This window comes from Balaenoptera borealis, assembly GCF_965194805.1.
Source record: "Balaenoptera borealis genome assembly, chromosome: 17".
Taxonomy (NCBI): domain Eukaryota; kingdom Metazoa; phylum Chordata; class Mammalia; order Artiodactyla; family Balaenopteridae; genus Balaenoptera; species Balaenoptera borealis.
This window is the reverse complement of record NC_138876.1, coordinates 53167935-53192172: the sequence shown is the minus strand read 5'-3', so window position 1 is coordinate 53192172 and position 24238 is coordinate 53167935. Positions and strand designations below refer to the sequence as shown.

The 24238-nt window shown below is 33.6% G+C and overlaps 1 protein-coding gene across 1 annotated transcript in view; it reads left to right on the top strand.

Annotated features, from left to right (window-relative positions):
* The window catches only part of CNBD1 (cyclic nucleotide binding domain containing 1), a 62475-nt gene that overhangs the window by 7573 nt on the left and 30664 nt on the right, over positions 1–24238 (top strand). The window contains exon 1 of the mRNA XM_082363211.1: positions 1–24238. This exon is cut by the window's left edge and continues 7573 nt beyond it; it is cut by the window's right edge and continues 12338 nt beyond it. The gene's annotated coding sequence lies outside the window, so the exon portion shown is untranslated.

Below are 24238 nucleotides of genomic sequence, written 5' to 3'. Positions count from 1 at the left end.
CTTTGGATTTGGCCTGCCTCTGTGGGTAGGTCAACTGAGGGTGTCTCTTTACTGCCCAGTCAGGATGGGGCTAAAGTAACAGCTGATTAGGTGGCTCTGGCTCACTCAGGTCAGGGAGAGGGAGTGGTGCGGAATGCAGGGTAAGCCTGCAGCAGCAAAGGCTGGCGTGACGTTGCACCAGCCTGAGGCATACCGTGTGTTCTCCCAGAGAAGTTGTTCCTGGATTATGGGACCCTGGCAGAGGCGGGTTGAACAGCGTCCTGGGAGTGGAGGTGTGGATAGTGACCTGTGCTTTCACACAGCCTTCTTCATGGCTGTAGCAGCAGCCTTAGGATTTCATGTCCATCTCTGGTGTCTGCTCTGATAACTGTGGCTTGCACCCATCTCTAGATCTCTTTTAGACGGTGATCTGAATCCCCTCTCCTCGTGCACCCTGAAACAATGGTGTCTTGCCTCTTAGACAGTTCTGGACTTTTTCCTGGACTCCCTCCTGGCTAGCTGTGGTGCATTAGTCCCCTTCACACTGTGTTCACGCAGCCAACCCCAGTCTTCTCCTTGGGATCTGACCTCCAAAGCCCAAGCCTCAGCTCTCACCTCCCACCTGCCCCGGTGGGTGAGCAGAGAAGCCTCTCAGTCTGGTGAGTGCTGGTCAGCACCAATCCTCTGTACAGGAATCACTCCACTTTGCCCTCTGCACCCCTGTTGCTGTGCTCTGCTCCGTGGCTCTGAAGCTTCCCACCTGCCACCGACCTTCCCACCCCATCTCTGCCAGTGAAGAGGCTTCATAGTATGTGGAAACATTTCCTCCTTCACAGCTCCCTCACAGAAATGCAGGTCCCATCCCTATTCTTTTGTCTCTGTTTTTTTCTTTTTTCTTTTGCCCTACCAGGTACGTGGGGTGTTTCTTGGCTGTTGGGAAGTCTGAGGTCTTCTGCCAGCGTTCAGTAGGTGTTCTGTAGGAGTTGTTCCTCATGTAGATATATTTTTGATGTATTGTGAGGAGGAAGGTGATCTCCACGTCTTACTCCTCCACCATCTTGAAGGTCTCCCCTTAAAAGTGTGTTTTTAAATTAATAAGATGATATAAAATAATTATTTTATATCATTATGGGTATATCTCCCCTAGTGTATTTATAATATACAAAGTGTATCACCCACAAATAGATTTATATGATTTACCCCCCAAAAATTAATAAGATGCATCACAAATATCACACATTACAATACATTTCAATGTCTCATGGACATATATATTACCTATGAAAATATTCTTAAATTACTATTTTCCAACAGATGCAATAGAAACTAAATGAGAGAGAGGATTGTTTGGACATGGTTGGACAGTAGCTGGGAGTGATAGTTGCAGGCAGGAAAAATAACATAAGTCAATACAGGGTTTGCACATCTTGATTCAAGAGAGCAGTTCAAATAGCCCAATTCAAGTTCATAAGTTAATAAGGTGCTTATTCATCAGCATTGGGAACACAGTCAAAACTATAGAGAATCCAATGCATTTTAAATGCCATATTCATGTGCATGTGCCTAATTTTATTGCTAATGTGGTATCATTAAAGGTTTTGAATAGAAGAGGTCCGAAGAAGTAAAAATTTTAGAGGAGTGAATCAGGCAGAGAAATATGAAGTATGGTTAAAAGGAGAGAGGCACTAGAAAACCAGGAAAACAAGTAGAAGTCTATTTTGGTATGCAAGGGAAAGAGACAAAAGGCAGTAGTGACACTATTAATGGAAGGAATTTATGTGAGTGATATTTTAATTGTTCTAGGTATTGAATGGAATATAACATTTCAAGTACATTTTCAGTACTCCCTAGCACTGCTAGAATTCTACACCATGTTTTGTTTTGTGTTGGTGTTTTTTTGTTTTTAATTTCAACCAGAATACTTTGTTGCTGCATATGTATATCTGTGGATGTTAGCCTATGTTCTTACTCCAGTCACCAGGCAGTATTCTCAAGCATGGATTTAAATGAACCTGTGCTCTCACCCAACACCTCACAGGTAGAACAAAGTTCTTCTAGTATTTCCCAGAGGTATTTAAATGCAGACCATCCCATCCCCACTCCCAAGACATTTGTGAATGTAAATAAGCCATTATTTTAAATGTTCATGGGACAGTTGCTTTCTTTTCCTACCCAGAACCCAAGCTAATCATAACTTTCTAAATGACTTGCTGCATCTTTGGACAGATAGTTTTAATTCATGTTATCATTGAGAATCTTGGTATTATGTACGGTGTTTGTTCTTACTCACTACCTTGTAAAAGCACAAAATTTTCCTTCCCTCTAAGTTTGATCATTAAAGCCCAAGCTCATAGGATGTTGCCATCTGCAAATGTTCCTAAAGCTGCTGAAGGACCTGCTTACCACTTGACTTTTAAGCTTCATTATTAATTTGTATTTCTACTAAAGGATTTAAACTGATATTGATCATCTAAAGATACAAATTCAGAATATGTGCATTTTCATTACATAAATTTATTTGTCAAGATCACTTAAGTATAATCCAAAATTTTTATGTTATAATTTCTTTCACAATTCAAGAAACTTCTTTTCCACGAAGCTGCTGCCTCTTTTTTTTTTAAATTGTTTCCTCATGGTGTCATAATACACTTGTTTGTTAGAGTAATAATTAATAATGGAAATGGGTAATGACTGTGTAAAATTTATTAATTTTATTAACATTCTATGAAAAAACCTTTTACTGTTTTTATCATAGAAGCTTTAATAATTTACCTCAAAAATACTATGGCTAGCATATCATTAAATATAATTTTATTAATATTTTTATTATGAAAAATTTTTTATTTCATAACTATTTACCCATATAAAATATATGTGAATCTAATTCCATGTAGATGAGATCTTTGAAATTAAGCTTTAAGTTTATTAGATTCCAGATGCAATATTCTGAAAATTTTGCCAATAGAAAATAAAACACACTGCTATTAAAATCCGAAGATATTTGTTGCTTGAAAAAATCGTTTCGGAGAAGTTCTTATTTGTTTGACATAACACTCATGCTTAAAACGTTGCGCACATTTTGAACAGCTTGATCAATACAAATTTAAATATTGCAGTTAGACTATTTCTTTTATTATTATGATAGGAATAAAAATAACTCCCCAAAGATATATTCACTTCCTAATTGTGGAACCTGTGAATATTACCTTATATGGTAAAGGACGTGGTAATTGTAAGGTTCTTGAGAGGAATTTACCCTGGATCATCCAGGTGGGGCCTATATGCCAGCGCATGTATCCTTATAAGAAGGATGCAGAAGGAGATTTGACAGAGATATAAACAGAGGAGAAGGTGATGCAAATAGATTGGAGTGATGTGTCCAGAAGGCACTAAATGCCAATGCATGCCAACCAACAACTACCAGCTAGGAAAGGGAAGGAATGGAGTATCCTCAAAGGGGAACTCCAGAGGGAGCACAGCCATGTTGACACCTTGATTTCAGACATCTGGCCTCCAGAACTACCAGAGAATAAATTTATATTGTTTTAAACCACCTAGTTAGTGACAATTTGTTACAGCAGCCACAGGAAACTAGTACAACTATACATCATAAAAAACATTGATTTTGTTCTTAATTGATTTTGCAGTTTGACAAAGGTATATTAATACCCACAGAATAAATCCAAACAAACTTTGTAGGAAGTATTTAGTTTAATTTTTTACTCAGAATTTATTTAATTATGGTAAGATAAAGATGAACAATATGTTAAACAATTATGTAAAGTAAAAAAACAATTACTGCTGATTTAAATAATTATCCAGCTACTAGATAGTAATAAAAATAAATCAAGCATTTATTTAATTAATGCAAATCCTTGAAAATAGATAGGATTCAATTAAACATCATTTAATAATAAAACATTCCAATTCTATTCACATTCCCGGTAAGTAAATAGAAGTCTTCATGAACAACCCAGGCAATGCTGGAGCTCTTTATGGAATACTTTATCTCTTTCTACTTCCCATATATGACCATTGTATTTTCTATTTTGTCATTACAAAATTATAATCTTTCCTATGAACACAAATTAATTTTTGACATTCTAGTTCATGACATTTAGCAGTAAAGCTGTACTTTGCTCCACATAAAAAAAAAAAAAAATGACCTAGCTCCATTTTCTCACATTTTAAGTAAATCAAGTATATGAAAATAAATTTTATTTCCTCTAAGCAAACCAAATATGTGGACACTTAAATCTATAGAAATGCAGAATTATAATACTATTTGCTTTAATCAAAATTATCTCCAAAAATTTCAGAGCAGAATTTCTTTAAACACTAACTCTTGTACTGTAATATAAATATTATTTATAACCAATGCTTCAAAGTATTGATTTTTTTGTACTTTTCAGTATATCAAATATATTCTATGATACCTAGTTATTTTTATAAATAAATAAATAAAAATAATTGTAATTTATTTTCTAAAAACCAAAATCAATCTAATGAATAAAAAGCAATCTATATTAAATCTTGTGATGCACCATCCAATCTCCCCACCTGAGGGAGTGCATTAATATAAGTCCTTGCCAGTTTTCATTATATTTGAAAATATATGTTTTATGGAATGACTTCTGTTTGGAAGATTCTTTCACATTTGGAGAGATATGAAGAACATAGACAAGACACCAGAGTAATGGAAGTAGTTAGTTAGGTATTTAGTGTGTGATGTGTTATAGATTTTAAGGGAGAAGAGAAGTGAAAATAAAAAAGAAGTTATTGAGGAGGAGTCAAGTTGGCAGTGTGGGAAGACACAGAGTTAGCATCTCCCCACAACTAGAGCATTTGCTGGCCACTGGTGGGGAACTCTGAATCCTAAGGAGATGGAAGGAACCCCAGAGTGAAATGGTAAGATGTAGGGACACTGAGGGGTGAGGAGAATTGAAGGTCAGACAAGATTGGTGCTCCTGAGGCCAGAGAGATTAGGAGTGGCAGGCAGGAGGGGCCCTCTGGGAGGAGCAAGAGAAGAGCTGGAGGGCAACTATCCCACCCAGTCGAGCCCAGGGAGACTGCTGAGCTCCCAGGCCGATCCTCTGCCCTCCAAAACCCACTCCAGGTTGGGTGGGTCCTTGGGGACATAGGAGGGAGGCCAGGGAGATCAAGAGGGGCAAGCAGGAGGGGCCCTCCCACACCCCAGACCAGAGGAGCAATAGAGGAGAGGAAGGCATTTTCCCTGTCCAATCAAGCCCAGGAAAACTACTGGGCTCCCAGGTGATGTCCCCTGACCTCTGAGACCAGGGTGCAGGGCAAGCCTGGGCCCCTTCTTTTCCTTGAGCCTAAGCCCCACCCCTCACAGCCCCCAGCATCTCTTCCAGCCCTGTGGGTCCTGAGCATTGGCCCCGTCAACTGCTCAAACCTCACCCTTGCTTAAGCCCCACTCTCCACAGCCAAGGTCGTCCCCCCCACCTTTTTTTTCTTTTCCCTCCTCCTCCTTTTTACTACTGTGGTACTGATGTACCTTCTGGTTGTTGATTCATCTATATTTTTATTTTTACATTCTTTCTAACATATCTGTTAGTTTCCTAGTCTAATTTTATTTTTTACTTTGCTATTGTTCTTTTCTTTTTCGCCACCCCAAGTGGCTTGCTGGACCTTGGTTCATGAGCCTGGGGTCGGGCAGAAGCTCCTGCAGTGGGAACTCTGGGTCTGAAACACTGGAATAACAGGGAACCCCAGACCCCAGGGAATATTCATCAGAGTGAGGTCTCACAGAGGTCCTCATCTCAGCATCAAGACCCAGCTCTACCCAATAGCAGACAAACTCCAGTGTTGGAAGCCTCAGGCCACACAACCAGTAAAACAGAAACACAATCTCACTCATTAAAAAAAAAAAAAAAAATGAGATGGCGAAAAAATATGTAACAGATGAAAAAGCAAGGTAAAAACCAGCAAGACCAAATAAATGAAGAGGAAATAAGCAATCTACCTGAAAAAGAATTCAGAGTAATGATAGTAAAGAAGATCCGGAATCTTGGAAATAGAATGGAAGTACGAAATGAGAAAATACAAGAAATGTTTAACAAAGATCTAGAAGAACTAAAGAACAAACAAACAGAGATGAACAACACAATAACTGAAATAAAAAATACACTAGAAGGAATCAATAACAGAATAACTGAGGCAGAAGAACGAATAAGTGAGCTGGAAGGCAAAATGGTGGAAATACCTGCCAAGGAGCAGAATAAAGAAAAAAGAATAAAAAGAATTGAAGACAATCTCAGAGACCTCTGGAACAACACTAAACACACCAATATTTGAATGATATGGGTCCTAGAAGAAGAAGAGAAAAAGAAAGGGTCTGAGAAAATATTTGACGAGATTACAGTGGAAAACTTCCCTAACATGGGAAAAGAAATAGTCACCCAAGTCCAGGAAGCACAGAGAGACCCATACAGGATAAACCCTAGGAAAAACACACCAAGGCACATACTAATCAAACTAACAAAAATTAAATTCAGAGAAAAAATATTAAAAGCAGCAAGGGAAAAACAAAAAATAACATATGAAGAATCCCCATAAGGTTATCAGCTGATTTTTCAGTGGAAAACTGCAGGCCAGAAGGGAGTGGAAGGATATACCTAAGGTGATGAAAGAGAAAAACCTACAACCAAGATTACTCTACACAGCAAGGATCTCATTCAGATTCAATGGAGAAGTCAAAAGCTTTTCAGACACAGACCTACTAGAGAATGGAGTTGAGGTTATGGGGAGGGGGAAGGGTAAGCTGTGACAAAGTGAGAGAGTGGCATGGACATATATACACTACCAAACATAAAATAGATAGCTAGTGGGAAGCAACTGCATAGCACAAGGAGATCTGCTCAGTGTTTTGTGACCACATAGAGGGGTGGGATAGGGACAGTGGGAGGGAGGGAGATGCAAGAGGGAAGGGATATGGAAACATATGTGTATGTATAACTGATTCACTTTGTTATAAAGCAGAAACTAACACACCATTGTAAAGCAATTATACTCCAATAAAGATGATAAAAAAAAAAGCTTTTCAGAGAAGCAAAAGCTAAGAGAATTCAGTACTATGAAACTAGCTTTACAACAAATGCTAAAGAAATTTCTTTAAGCGGGAAACACAAGAGAAGAAAAACATCCACAAAAACAAACCCAAAACTATTAAGAAAATGGTAAAAGGAACATATATATTGATAATAACCTTGAATGTGAATGGATTAAATGCCCCAACCAAAAGACACAGACTGGCTGAATGCATACAAAAACAAGACCCATATATATGCTGTCTACAAGAGACTCATTTCAGACCTAGGGATACATGCAGACTGAAAGTGAAGGAATGGAAAAAAATATTCCATGCAAATGGAAATCAAAAGAAAGCTGAAGTAGCAATACTTGTATCAGATAAAATAGACTTTAAAATAAAGACTGTTACAATAGATAAGGAAGGATGCTACGTAATGATCAAAGGATTAATCCAAGAAAAATATATGACAATTATAAATGTTTATGCACTCAACATAGGAGCACCTCAATAAATAAGGCATATGCTAACAACCATGAAAGGAGAAATCGACAGTAATACGATAATAGTAGGGGACTTTAACACCCCACTTACACCAATGGACAGATCATCCAAACCGAAAATAAATAAGGAAACACAAGCTTTAAATGACACAATAGACCAGATAGATCTAATTGATATTTATAGAACATTCCACCCAAAAGTGGCAGAATACACTTTCTTCTCAAGTGTACATGGAACATTCTCTAGGATAGATCACACCTTGGGTCACAAATCAAGCCTTGGAAAATTTAAGAAAATTGAAATTGTATGAAACATCTTTTCTGACCACAACACTATGAGATTGGAAATCAATTACAGGAAAACAAAACTGTAAAAACCACAAATACATTGAGGCTAAACAGTGTGCTATTAAATAACCAAGGGATCACTGAAGAAATCAAAGAAGAAATTAAAAAAACATGGAAACAAATGACAATGAAAATATGATGACCCAAAACCTATGGGATGCAGCAAAAGTGATATTAAGAGGGAAGTTTATAGCAATTCAATCTCACCTCAAGAAACAAAAAAATCTCAAATGAACAATCTACCCTACACTTAAAACACCTAGAGAAAGAAGAACAAAGAAAACCCAAAGTGAGTAGAAGGAAAGAAATCATAAAGATAGAGCAGAAATAAATGAAATAGAAATGAAGAAAACAATAGCAATGAGCAATAAAACTAAGAGCTGGTTCTTTGAGAATATAAACAAAATAGATAAACCCTTAGCCAAACTCATCAAGAAAAAAAGGGAGAAGACACAAATCAATAAAATTAGAAATGAAAAAGGAGAAATCACAACTGACACTGCAGAAATACAAAGGATTATAAGAGAACACTACAAGCAACTATATGCCAATAAAAAGACAACCATGAAGAAATAGACAAATTCCTGGAAATGTACAATTTTCCAAGACTGAACCAGGAAGAATTAGAAAATATAAACAGCCCTATCACAAGTAATGAAATTGAAACCATAATTTAAAATCTTCTAGCAAACAAAAGTCCAGGACCAGATGGCTTCACAAGAGAATTCTATCAAACATTTAGAGAAGAGCTAACATGGATCCTTTTCAAACTCTTCCAAAAAACTGCAGAGGTAGAAACACACCCAAATGCATTCTATGAAGTCACCATCACCCTGATACCAAAATCAGCAAAAGGTATCACAAAAATAGAAAATCATAGACCAATATTGCTGATGAACATAGATGCAAAAATCCTGAACAAAATACTAGCAAACAGAATCCAACAGCACATTAAAAGGATCATACACCATTATCAAGTGGGGTTTATCCCAGGGATGCAAGGATTCTTCAATATATGCAAATCAATCAATGTGATACACCACATTAACAAATTAAGGAATACAAACCATATGATGATCTGAATAGATGCAGAAAAGCTTTTGACAAAATTCAACACCATTTATGATAAAAACTCTCCAGAAATTGGGCATAGAGGGGACCTACCTCAACATAATAAAGGCTGTATATGACAAATGCACAGCAAGCATCATAGTCAATGGTGAAAAACTGAAAGCATTTCCACGAAGATCAGGAAAAAGACAAGGATGCCCACTCTCACCACTCTTATTCAACATAGTTTTGGAAGTCCTAGCCACAACAATCAGAGAAGAAAAAGAAATAAAATGAATATAAATTGGAAAAGAAGAAGTAAAACTGTCACTGTTTGTCAATGACATGATAATATACATAGAAAATCCTAAAGATGCCACCAGTTAACTACTAGAACTAATCAGTGAATTTGGTAAAGTTGCAGGGTACAAAATTAATGCACAGAAATCTCTGGCATTCCTATACACCAACAGTGAAAAATCAGAAAGATAAATCAAGGAAACACTCCCATTTACCATTGCAACATAAAGAATAAAATATCTAGGAATAAACCAGCCTAAGGAGGAGAAAGACTTGTACTCAGAAAACTATAAAACACTGATGAAAGAAATCAAAGATGACATAAACAGATGGAGAAATATACCATGTTCTTGGTTTGGAAGAATCAATATTGTGAAAATGACTATACTACCCAAAGTAATCTACAGATTCAGTGCAATCCCTATCAAACTACCAATGGCATTTTTCACAGAATTATAACAAAAAAATTTTACAATTCGTATGGAAACACAAAAGACCCCGAATAGTCAAAGCAATCTTGAGAAAGAAAAACGGAGTTGGAGGAATCAGGCTACCTGACTTCAAACTATACCACAAAGCTATAGTAATCAAGAGAGTATGGTACTGGCAAAAAAACAGAAATATATCAATGGTACAGGGTAGAAAGACCAGAGATAAACCCACGCACATATGGGCACCTAATTTATGACAAAGGAGACAAGAACGTATAATGGAGAAAAGACAGACTCTTCAATAGCGGTCCTGGGAAAACTGGATAGCTACTTGTAAAAGAATGAAATTAGAACACTACCTAACACGACACCTAAAAATAAACTCCAAATGAATTAAAGACTTAAATGTAAGATCAGACACCATAAAACATTTAGAGGAAAACATAGGAAACACACTCTTTGACATAAAACACAGCAAAGATCTTTTTTGACTCACCTCCTAGAGTAACAGAAATAAAAACAAAAATAAACAAATGGGACTTAATTAAAGGTAAAAGCTTTTGAACAGCAAAGGAAACCATAAACAAGACAAACAGACAATTTTCACGAAGGGGGAAAATATTTGCAAATGCAACAACAGACAAAGGATTGATCTCCAAATATACAAACAACTCATGGAGCTCAATATCAAAAAAGCAAACAATCCAGTTAAAAAATGGGCAGAAGACCTAAAGAAACATTTCACCAAGGAATACCTACAGATGACCAAGAGGCACATGAAAAGATGCACAACATCACTAATTATTAGAGAAATGCAAATCAAAACTACAATGAGGTATCACCTCAAGCCAGTCAGAATGGCCATTATCAAAAAAACTAGAAACAATAAATGCTGGAAAGGGTGTGGTGAAGAGGGAACCCTCCTACACTGTTGGTGGGAATGTAAATTGATACAAGCACTATGGAAAACAGTATGGAGGTTCCTTAAAAAACTAAAAATAGAGCTACCATATGACTTGGCAATCCTAATACTGGTGATATACCCTGAGAAAACCATAATTCAAAAAGAGACATGCACCACAATGTTCATTGCAGCACTATTTATAATAGCCAGGGCATAGAACCAACCTAAATGTCCATCGACAGATGAACAGATAAAGAAAATACAGCACGTATATACAATGGAATATTACTCAGCCATAAAGAGAAACAAAATTGAGTTATTTGTAATGAGGTGGATGGACATAGAGTCTGTCATACAGAGTGAAGTAAGTAAGAAAGGGAAAAACAAATACCATATGCTAAGGTACATATATGGAATCTAAAAAAAAAAAAAAAAAAAGGTACTGATAAACCTAGTGGCAGGGCAGGAATAAAGAGGTAGACATAGAGAATGGACTTGATGACATGGGGTGGGAGGGTGAAGCTGGAGTGAAGTGAGAGTAGCATTGACATATATACACTACCAATGTAAAATAGTTGGCTGGTGGGAAGCAGCAGCATAGCACAAGGAGATCTGCTCGGTGCTTTGCGATGACCTAGAGAGGTGGGTAGGGAGGATGGGAGGGAGGCTCAAGAGGGAGGGGATATGGGGACATGTGTATGCATATGGCTGATCGCTTTGTTGTGCAACAGAAACTAACATGGTACTGTGAAGCAATTATACTCCAATAAAGATCTATTAAAAAAGAAAAAAAAGAGGTTATTTATTTACTTCCAAATTCTAAGGCCCACCTCATTACTGTATGAAAGCAAACCACAATTCTTCTATAAGTCTATCCAGGAAAAGAACATGGATTAGACCAAAGGACTCCTTTTGTGTATGGTGAGATCCTGAGTATGTCTAACAAGATGAAATAAAAAAGTAAGAATGACTCGAAGTAGAAATCAGTGGAAATATCTATATAGTTTGGTAAAACTGTAATGACCAATGGTGACTGAATTCTTTTCCATTGTACTCCCGATGGCTATATAAAGAGAAATAGGATTTAAAAAACGTAAAACTGAGCATATAATTCATAAAGGGTTATAATGTGATTCATATATATATGATTACATGAATCATATATATATAGGATTTTGAAGAAGTATAAATATTAGAACAATACTGTCTAATAGAAATATAATAGAAGACATATAAATTTTAAATTTTCTAGTAGTGACCTTTAAAAAAAGTAAAGAGAAACAAATGAAATTAAATTTAATATACAGTAGTCTCTCCTTATCGATGGGGGAATAAAATCCAAGACCCACAATAGATACCTGAAACTGTGGAGAGTACAAAACCCTATATATACTATGTTTTTTCCTATACATACATACTTATGATAAAGTTTAACTTAACAATTAAGTAGAATAAGAGATGAACAACAATAACAAATAATAAAATAGAACAATTGTAACAATATACTACAATAAAAGTTATGTGAGTGTTGCTTTTCTCTCTCAAAATATCTTGCTGTACAAATTTAATACCTTTCCCATCCTAACTAAGCACTTATCGAACACTGTGGCTGTAAATTTTGCAGTTTGAGGTGTGACAGCAAAACTAGCACAAATTTCTTTTTCCTTCCTCACAATTTCACAGACAGAAGATTCGTTCTTACCATAGCAACCTCAGCATAGTATATTTTTTCATTCTTTATTAATTCAGGAACTTTTGCCTGTTCACCAAAAGGAAGCACTTATGGCTTCTCTTTGGTATATCTGAATTGCTAGCATCAATACTCTTGCACCTTGGAGTCATCATTAAGTACAATAAGGGTTACTTGAACACAAGCACTATGATAACACAACAGTTGATCTGATAAGCATGAGGACTACTAAGTGACTAATGGGCAGGACACGCCCATACTGGGCAGGACAGAGCAGGGTGGTGTGAGATTTCATCATGTTACTCAGAACGAGGTGCAATTTAAAACTTATGAATTGTTTATTTCTGGAGTTTTCCACTTAATATTTTCAGGCCATTGTCGATTACAGGTAACTGAAACCATGGAAAGCAAAACCATGGATAAGGGTGAACTACTATATTTTTAACTAAATATATCTAATTTCAATTGGCAATCAACATAAAATTACTGATTATATATTTTACATCATTTTATTAAGAATAAATGTATATATGAAATCTTCAAAATCCACTGTGTGTTTTACACTTCCAGCAAATCTCTGCTTAGCCGCTCTGCTTTCCAGTTCTCAACAGGTGCCCATGGCTAGCGCCTCCATGTTGGACAGCACAGATTCAAAACATGCAATACCATTCCTGCTATTGCAAAACATGAAAAGAGGCAAAAATCTTGGTGTAACAGATTTACAGAACTGGATTTTTAAAACTACTGACAGTAAAGATGAACTATATGGCTGCTTTTTAAAAGATCTTATAAATCATTATGACTACTTCCAAAAAAGTGACTATAGCTAAGAAGGTAAACCATGTCATTATAGGTTTGTTTTCCTAACTGTGACATTTGAATGTCCTAAATTTCTTTGGAATTACACACTTACAGATGAGTGAAAGTGTGTGTGTATGTGCATGTGTGTGGGGGAGGTAAGATTACCTCAGGAAAATGAAAATATATTTACATGTAATATTGTATTTTCATTTTTAAAGACTATATTATGCTAATAAACAGATCTAGTGAGATACCACAAAACTTTATCTTCATAGATGTTAATGGCCTGATAAAGTGATATTTATAATATTTCTAAAATTATTAATGTAGAATTTATACAAATGAAATTGTATTCTATAAGCATCAGGGAACTTAATATTAAAAGGCATCCTATAACATCCTATAACAATTATAAAGGCATCTTTTATTTGAGAAAAGAATATTCAAAACATTTTATAAATAATTTTTAAATAAAGGGAAACTTTATTAAGGGAAACTGATATTAAGGAAATCTAAATTTCAAAAATGTATTTTTCAAAGATTAGACTTTTAGTAAATATCATATTTGAAATCCAGAATGGATTAATGAGAAAATGAATCCTCTTTCCATTATATTACGTTATTCCTCCAAGATGTGTTTTGATGTTAAGAAAAGTCAAAATCAACTGCCTATGTGCTAGCAGAGTTAGGTGTGTCAGACTCCAGGCAGCACAAAATTTGTGATTGTGAGCTCTGGGGATTAACCTCCCTTCATCAATGTTTACTACTCTGCATCTGCTTCTGGCCAGACTTCTCTAGAACCCATGCTCTGGTTAGATCACATGCCATTTATAGAATGTACCCTGTTTTCTCTTTCAGAAGGAAACACAAAACTGATGTTTTAAGAAACTTTTATTGCTGTAATAAATACTGAGAAATAGACATATGGTTAAAAAGATCCTCATAACATTCTATCCCCTTCTTTTTTTCATTTAGGCCTTAAGAGTGTAGTGTAAATGAAACTATTAAGTCTTTGGGTACGCACAAGCCTGAATTAGACTCAAATACTTTACCCAGAAAACAATAGATTGAAGGGAGTTTGGATTGTATATTTGGTAAAGATTATTGGGTCCCTGGCTTGTTTGAGACCAGAATGAGGACAGAAGGCTCAGTCTAAATATGAGACAGAGTGACGATTAGCTACGGAAACTACCCCAGACCATAGGTCACCACTGTGTAAACTAAAAAAGGCACAACTTTCTCTTGGCAGATGCAGCCCTATGCCAGGGCACACAGCATGGTGATGGAGACATGAGATGGATTTCAGCCACACTAACCCCTGCAGTGAGGTGGCAGTGGGCTTCCACCCCTCCCTCCTTTTCTCCTTGTACTTGTAACATCACAGCATCATAGACCTGATCTTGGATTAGCATTGTAACTAGGGAAAAATGAGGGCTCTTAATATGGAGAAAAAATGAGAAACAAAAAACAGTTGAAGAAATAGGTGAGGGAGATTAAGAGGTACAAAATTCCAGTTGCAAAATAAATGAGTCACAATTATGAAATGTACAGTGTGGAGAATATAGTCAATAACTATGTAATATCTTTATATGGTGACATATCACAACGACTTATCGTGGTGATCATTTTGAAAAGTATAGAAATATCAAATCACACTATGTTGTGTAATAGGAGCTAACAGAGTGTTGTAGGTCAATTATAATTCTAAAACAAACAAACAAACTCATAGAAAAAGAGGTCAGATTTCTGGTTATCAGAGGTGGGGGAAGGGGAGGGGGAATTGGATGAAGGCAATCAAAAGGTACAAACTTCCAGTTATAAGATAAATAAGTGCTAGGGATGTAATGTATGATATGTAAATATAATTAACACTGAAAGTTGTTAGAGTAAATCCTAAAATTCTCATCACAAGAAAAATATTTTTGTTTCTGTTTCTTTAATATTGTATCTATATGAGATGATGGATGTTCACTAAACTTGTGATAATCATTTCATGATGTGTGTGAGTTACATCATTTTGCTGTAACCTAAAACTTACACAGTGCTATATGTCAATTACATCTCAATAAAACTAGAAGAAAAAAATTGTGGAAGTGAAACAAGACATTTTCTTAGCCCCTTGGACACTTGATTTAACTATGTGAATGTTAATATGTAGAGAACATATGTAAATCAGTCATCTACAAGTCAGCACTACTTGCAGTTTAAAAAATATAGGTATGCATCAAAAGTTCAATATAATTATACTTTTTATGTCAAAATATTTAAAATATTTATGGATTAATTTTATTAATATTATTCTCAAGAAAGGAAGCTTATTTTTACAAAAATTTATTTCTTCATGCACAGAGACTAGACATAAAAAATGTTATAATGAAAATGATTCATATCTGAATCAGTAAGTATTTACAATATATAAAACCCAGAACTCTTTAGAGTCTTTAGAAGTAGTACCTGTCCTCACTGAGTTTAGAATCCATATTGAAGAACTGAAAACACTTATTTAAAGTTATACAGTAAATTGTTGAATTGAAAGCTAGGCATATTAACTTCTAAGAGGCTGAAAATTTATAGATGTACTGGTATGTTAGGACCAGTAAGTGGTAATTTAATTGAAACAAAATTAGAGAATCATATAAAATGACTTATCAGCAGTTTAAGCCTTTTATTTCATTTAAAATTTTTACCACATAGTCCCTATTTCTCATGTTTTGATGGAGGGAGAAGGCCTCTTCATATTAATATGGATCTACATTAGAGATGTGCATGTTTTTTGTACACCCATGAATTCTAGTATTAATTCATTTAAAGAGGAACAAGAAATAAAATCTTTTGTGAAGAGTAAATTTTGTTTTGCTTTACTCAGGCTCTTATCTACATCTAATTAGGATATTTTCTTTTGCAACTCACAACTGTTAGTATTTCTGATAGATTCATCTTTAGATAGATAGATTCATAGAAACATGAACTCTTTCACACATAGAATATTTATTGATTTAATATTTGATAAAATTTTAATTACAATGAAAAATGCAAATAATATGAACAGCATTTGTTAACAAACACAATTGACTGTTGTCAAGAGAACAACTCATTTGATGGTAATTGAAGCACATGAGGCTATTAAAGTACCACTTACTAGCCACAGATATTCAATTAGACAAGAGCATGTGTCATGTTTACAGAGTCACTTAGCTTGGCACACATGTTAAAAGGAGTCTGTTTAAGAGAACTTTGGTTACAAATTTAAGTGATCAGAGCCTAACAAGGAAGATCAGTGCCCAGGAAGACATTATGGATTCTAACTTTAATATATTTTATTAGGTATCTTTGCATTTTAATTACAGAAATCAAACTCAATGAATCAAGAGTAAAAAATAGTAAAAAACAAAAAATAATTTATTGATACTTATAACTGGGAAGTCAGGAATTTTCTTTTCAGAAATACCTGGATCCAAGATCTGAACTAATTTCACTGTGATTATTTGTTTTAGTCCCTCATTCTGTTTTGCTTTCTGTTTGTTTTCTTCTCTAGCAAGTTTCTCATGTTATGGCAAAAATAGCTACAGGATACATTTTTGTTACAGCCAACAATCCCTGTGAAAAAGTCTCTTTTCCTGATTGTTCCAGGAAAAATCTGGTATGACTCACTGGCTGGGCTTGAGTTGCATGTACGCTCTGAACAATTCACTCTGGATAGGGGTTGGAATTTATTGTTCAGCTGGAGCTGGATCACAGCCCTGCCCCTGGAAAATGGTAAAATCCTCCTTGAACCACTTGGACTGTGAAAGGGGATAAGTGTGTTTCTACAGAGCTGCTGAGACAACAAAAACACATGCTTCATCCAAGTGGGAGTGTGGTATTACATAACTTTCTTTAAAGTATTTATGCAGCACTCAGGCAGAATTAGTGAGAACTGCCTCATTTTGGGCCCAGCTATGCTTTGTCTTCTTTGTGATTCTATTTCCTCATGATCCCAAATCGTTTCTGCTTCTTCATCCCCCTGTAACCCCCATAAGACCTATCATTTCCTGGTACTTAAAAAAAGAGTTATCTTGCTATTAGGTTTCGTCTTTAAATTACAAACTTTCCTCCAAATTTCTCAGAGGCCATGTTTCTAGTGATATGCTTCATGTATTTATATTTGCAACTGCCTTCATATGATTTCACGAAATGTAATCCCCTGCATGAATTTTCTGGAATCTCTAGAATGACTCTTACTCGTGCTTATTATAAGAAGAGCTTTGTAAGCTTCCATGCTTTCAACAAAGGAAAAATCTACATCTATCATCTATATTATTTCTTGGAGTGAGTGATGACTGGAAGATTTTCCCCATTTTTTAAAAGCAAGTTACTCTCCTGTACTTTCTACCTCCTCAAAGCGCCATATCAGGGCTTTGAGATAATAATCTATTTTTAACAAATTGATACCTTACTCCAAGGTTGCAGTCTTTTTGCTTTAACTATTTCTCATGCCTGTGTGTGAGTTACACATGCACAACCTTCTCTATTCTTTTAGGATAATAACCACATGATTAGTTTTATCTCTTTAAATATTGACACTACTGAATTTATATCTGTGGTATTGCTATATACTTTGGATCCCAAACAAATGTTTATTCAAGGTTTCCCAAACTACTAGTTAATGAAAAAATGATCAGATCTTCAGCTCCTATGAAATATAGTGGATATTGGCTTGTAAAAAGAAAGAAAAATAAGACTGCTAGGGACAATCTACCTGTGACTACAGTATTCTTATTTCCTATTTTAAATTTTTGGCATTTCTACAGCCAATGACAGCCACGTGGGCAATTAATTACTCTTTAAGTCCATATGTTGATTTACAAACTTTAATAAAAAGAGTGTTATTTGTATGTTTTTATTAAACCTAAAATTCTAGAAGACTTAGAAGTTTCAAATACTCCATAAAAGTCCTTTGTTGAAACAAGACAAATCTTGGATCAGTAGAGGGCAGCCATGTCAAAGACCTGTATTTCTCGTCTGATCTCTTTAGGTTCCCAAATTTTACAGGAGCTTTTAGGAGATAGCTACAGCTATGAGATTAATATTTGCTCTGAGAAAAATATAAATTTAGGCTTAAATGCTACAGCGGTTCTACTTAAACTTCTCAAATGGCATACTTTTTTTAAAAATTATTTTTATTATTTAAATTTTCACCATGCTTATGAGGAAAGTGCCATTTTCCAATGTGTTATTGTAACATGTAGTCAATTCTTCACTCAGAAAGTTTGGATAGGCTTTATATTAAAATACCATGTACCTAACTTCTATTTTAGACAGAACTAAGTGTTATTGAACTTGAGAGGCTTGCTTCTTTTTGGACATACTATATTAATATTAATCCACTTATGTTTGCTTGACAAATATTATTTTAGAAAATATTGCTGAAACTTATCTGGAGATAATATTGGCCAGAGAATATAAAATATAAATCAAATTTACGTTGCTATTCAAGAATGAATGACATATGTTTGAATAATATGACAATAATTATTCAGGCATTTTACACAGAACAATTTTATGTGCATAAGCAGTTAGTCTCAAGAAGTACTTTGGCCCCTTATTTAATTCATGCATATTTAATTTAATTAATGTAAATATTTAATTTAATTTAATTCATGCAAATATTTAAGACACAGTTTTAAAGGGTAGAAATATAATATACAATACTTGAACAAATCTTTCAATCATGAAGGTGCTATCAATAGTTTTTAATGTATGTGAACCACAAGAGTATCACTTAAAAAACACCTAAACTACTCATTCAGTGTCTTGCATAACCTGGGATATCTTTAAGAAGAAAGTGATATTTTTGTTTATCACAGGGAGCTCTGATACCTTATATTTTGTTCTGATGTTCTCTTTACTAGATTAAAAAAAGTTACATGCAGCTTTTAAAAATTATTTTTTAAATGGAAAGAGATAGAAAAATAGATTAGTTATATAAATTTAACATTTTTAACAGGTTAGTCACTTTTCCTATATAATGACATTAGAAAAGATTTGTCAGCAATAGAAATAATTTGAGTAATATACATCAACAAAAAAAAAAGTCTTAACTTCCATTTTGTTTTATGCATTGTCTAGTATAAACTCTTGTTTTTGTTTTGTCTTTTTTTTTTTTTTTTTAAAGACTGATCATAGCAGCCTCTTCTAGAATATTGGAGAGATCCTTGCTGAGTACCAGAAGCACACTGTAATAATATTATGAATATTTTAATATGCCTAAAATTGGTTAATTAGATTAAGTTTTCAAGGAGCAGATGATACCAATGCTCTCTATCAAATTCAGTATAACATGGAAGCTAAAACTGACAAAGATAATTTTTAAAAATGACTATGTAGGGATCTCAAATGTGAATATCAATATAAAAACCCTAAAAGTTAAATTGTAAAACATAATCTAGCAGTACTTTAAAGAATAATACATCAAAAAAATTGGTTCATTCTAGGAATTCAGTGAGAACTAGCTTAATATTTTTTAAAATGATATTAGTGTATTTCACTAAAATATAGATCAAAGGAGAAAAACCATAATATCTTCATGGCAGTTAAAAAGCATTTGAGGAAATTCTGACACACATTCTTAATAAGATAAGAATATATGAATATTTCCACAACATGATAAAATTATCTGTCTCAAAAAAGAAGTTAGGTATATTCTTAATAGTAAATACCAGAATCATTCTCATTAAATTGATGAGTTTACTAACATTTTTAAGTAAAGTAAATAATAAGCATGAACTTGAAAAAGAAGGTGAAATCACTATTATTTATTCATATTATTATATAGTTGAATATTTGTGGAGAGTCAATGAGAAAATCATTAGAAAACATGGAATTAAGTGAGGTAATTAGTTGCAAGATTAATATTTAAAATTTATTTCATATTATTTGTAAATTTTAAATGAAGAAGAGGTTACATATATAATCAAAATATTAAATGTATAGAAATAGATAAGAAATATGAAGGTATTTTATAAAAAAATAAATCTCAACTGTGTTACATAAAATAAGAATAAGAATAATTGAGTCATAACTTGTACTTGAATAGGAAAACACATCACTGCAAATCACAGTAAATTTATTAGCCCAATGTGAACTTAATAAAAAATAGCAGTAAGACTTTTTTGAAAGCTGATTATGTTGATACTAATGTCTACAAAATATTAAACGAGTAAAAACTTAGATACATTTAAAATACTGAATGTAATATAAATCAAATATTTTATTAGGTAAGCAGATTAATCAAAAAACTAAGGATGTAGAAAAAATAGGGCAATTTAGTATAATATAGAAGAGTTATTGAAAAAGAGTAGAGAAAATATAGTTTATTAAATGCCTGATTGTTGGACAAGTAGTAAACAGAGGCAAATACATTCAGGTGGATTAAAATCCTCTGTGTTATCTAGGATATCATAACACTGTTATAAGAAAACATTGGCAGGCTCCCCTGGTGGCGCAGTGGTTGAGAATCTGCCTGCCAATGCAGGGGACACGGGTTTGAGCCCTGGTCTGGGAAGATGCCACATGCCACGGAACAACTAGGCCTGTGAGCCAAAATTACTGAGCCTGCACGTCTGGAGTCTGTGCTCCGCAACAAGAGAGGCTGCGATAATGAGAGGCCCGCGCACCGCGATGAAGAGTGGCCCCCACTTGCCGCAACTAGAGAAAGCCCTCGCACAGAAACGAAGACCCAACACAGCCATAAATAAATAAATAAATAAATAAATAAAATGTTAGTTTAAAAAAAAAAAAAGAAAACATTGCCAAATGTATTTCCTAACCTTTGGTGGGGGAAGCTCTTTTAAACATGACTAAAGAAAAAGGTAAAATACCTTTTTGAAACTGAAATTTCAAAATTTATATTGAAATATTAATTTCAGAGTAATAAAAATTCAGTATTCTGCATGAATATGATCCATAAAGTATTAATATACAGAGAGCTGTTAAAGTTGTTGTACACCTTATACAAAAGTTATTTTTAATATAAAATGACTCTTACCAATCAATTGTAAAATCTCGAGTGGTCAAAGAGAGAGAGAGAGAAAGAGAGGGAAAATGAAGAAAAGAGAATGAAAAGACAGTTCTCAATAAGGGAATGAAAAATCCTGCATAATTTACCTTTGCTAACTAATCATTTCAAATATTCATTTTTATTTAATTAACATTTTTCACTTGTCACGTTTGTAAACATTCAAAATTTCACTAATAAAGAAGATTTTCTAGCATTGGTAAACAAGAATCTTATGCACTTTAGATAGGCATATCAGTTGGTACAACATGTTTCAAGACAAATTTGGCAAAATCTATAAAAAATAACAATCTTTATACAACAAATTTTATTTCTGAAAATGTATACTACCAGTAAATGTGTTCTTGTCTATTCAAAGATATATGTGTAGTAATTTTTATTGTACTTTTTTTGCTCTGGGAAGCAAATATCCATCAATAAGGGGATGGTTAATAAATTATAGAACATTAATAAATTATGGTGGGAGTCTGCCACTAATATAAAGAATGAGGGATACCATATGTGCAAATGCATAAAGATATCCAAGATACATTGAAAAGTGAAAAAGTGCCAGAAAGTGGGTAGAGATTTATTTTATTTGTGTATAATTATTTACTATATCATATCTATATACAATGATATAGCTATACAAATATTGATAGAATTTGTAATTATATAAATATACATTATAAAATAAAATATATATTTAAAATCATGGCTGGAGGAGGAAGATAATTTGGGTTTGAATTCTGGATGTACTACTTTCTAATTGTGAGGCATTGAGCAAATCATGTAACTTCTCTGTGTATTATTTTTCTCGTTTGTAAAATGGAGGTAATAATAGTACGTATCTGAGGGTTGTTATGATAATTTTTTTGTGCTCTGTTGGCTAGAGATATCTCAACGTTATTAATCTTCTCAAAGAACCAGCTTTGGTTTTCATTGATTTTCCCTATTGTTTTTCTGTTTTCTCTTTCATTGATTTCTATTCCTACATTTATTAGTTCCTTTCTTCTGTGTATTTTGTGGTTAATTCATTCTTTTAGTATCTTAAGCCAGAAGCTGAAGTTTATGTTTTGAGATCTTTCTTCTTTTTTAATATAGCCATTTAATACTATTCTCTCTAAGTACTGCTTTAGATGTATATGCAAATTTTTGTGTGTTACTCTTTTTGTTTTCATCCTATTCAAAATTCTTTTTAACTTTCCATTTTTATTTCTCCTTCACCCATTGTTTATTTGGAAATATGTTATTAAGCTTCAAAATATTATAGATTTTGCCAGCTAATGAATTTAAATTTAATTCTGTTTTGGTCAAAGAACATATTTTGTATGATTTGAATCTCTAGGTTTATTGAGACTTTTTTTTTTTTATGGCCCAGAATATGGTCTATGTAGTACATGTTCCATGTACACTTGTAAAAAAAAATTATTTTGCTATTATGTGGTGGAATATTAGTTTTAATTAAATGTGGAATATTTTAGACATGATTTCTTCAAGTGCTCACTCATTCTTTTTTGGATATGCAAATAACATGTATATTAGATGAATTAAACCTATCATATGTCTCAATATGTTCTGTTCTGTGTGTGTGTGTATGTATGTGTGTGTTTGATTCTCTTTTTGTCTTCTCTGCTCCATTTTGGATAATTTCCTTTGTCATGTCTTTAAGGTTACTAAACTTTTTGTCTGCAGTGTCTAACCTATAAATTATATCTATTATATTTTTCATATCAGACATTTTAGTTCTCATCTCTAGAAATTTGATTTGCATCGTTTATATATTGTCCATGTTTCTACTTAAAATGCTCATTCTTTCCACTAGTTTATAGGATACATATATAATAAGGGTTTTAATGTCTTTATCTTCTTATTCTATCATTTATATGACTTCTGGTATGCTTTCAATTAATTTATTTTTCTCTTCATTATGAGTTATATACTCATTGTCTTTTTCTGCATGCATGTTTTGTAATTCTGCATTGTATTTCAAGTATTCTAAATTTTACTTTTTCAGTGATGAATTTTTGTTTCTATTTCTCCAAATTTTCTTGAACTTTGCTCAGTACTTGACAGCAGTTCAATATTTTTATATCTTGCTTTTAATCTCTCTTAGATTTAGCTTGGGTCTAATTTTTCCCCACTACTGAGGCAAAACTTCTGCATATTCTACCTGATGCAAAATAACATTGCTCTGTGAGAAAGAAATTAACAGTAAAAATTGTAGAGTTTGAAAATAATAGAGAGTGAATCAACCAATCAGGAAACAGATTCTGCGTAGCTTATAAATGTTTGTATTACACTGAAATAGGTGATAAGGTTAATGTGTATGAATCTGTATAATTTATTTTGATGTCCTTTCAGGTTTTTAGTCTTTTTTCTTTTTGAGTAGTAGTTCCACTACTCAAAACGATCTGAATAAAATTAAAAATGATCTGAATAAAATTTAAAAAAAATGTCTACCAGCTTGAAAGTTTCTTAGAATAATGACACCTTCTAAATCAAGTTCAAGTTTCACATGATGTGAACAAAAAATTTTGATTGCTGCTTGCTTTTTACATATGTGGCACTGTGTAGATGTTCTTTTAACTCTTAAAGACATAAATGAAATATTTTGAATTAGAATCCAGTAAATTTCTCTTATATTTACTTTACTTTTCATTTTTTGCCTTGTCAAGTCAACTGTATTTCAGACGTTTTAAAAAACTTAAGTGTTTGTTCAAGAAAGGAGGTCCAAGCTAATCATTTAATTAAATTTAATAATTTAACTGGTTAGTTTTGTTTCTACAGTTGCATTTTTAGATAGAAGGATGAGTCTTCAAACTTAGAAAAAAACATATTTTCAATACCTCTAGAAATTTGACTAAAATATTTCTGATACTATTTTCAGTTGTCTCTGTAAACACATCTTATGTAATCATAATTTTTGAGTTGCAACAGAGAAAACTATTTTGTCAAAAGTTAAAATTACATGCCATCTACCTTAGGTCAATGATTGATTAACAAGATCTCAATTGAGACTTTTTGTTCATTGGAGATTTTGTGTGTGTGTGTGTGTGTGTGTGTGTGTGTGTGTTTGCATATTACTCAGGGTATATTTTGATGGAGAAGTAATAAAAAAACTGTTAGTAACTCAGAGGCTAAAT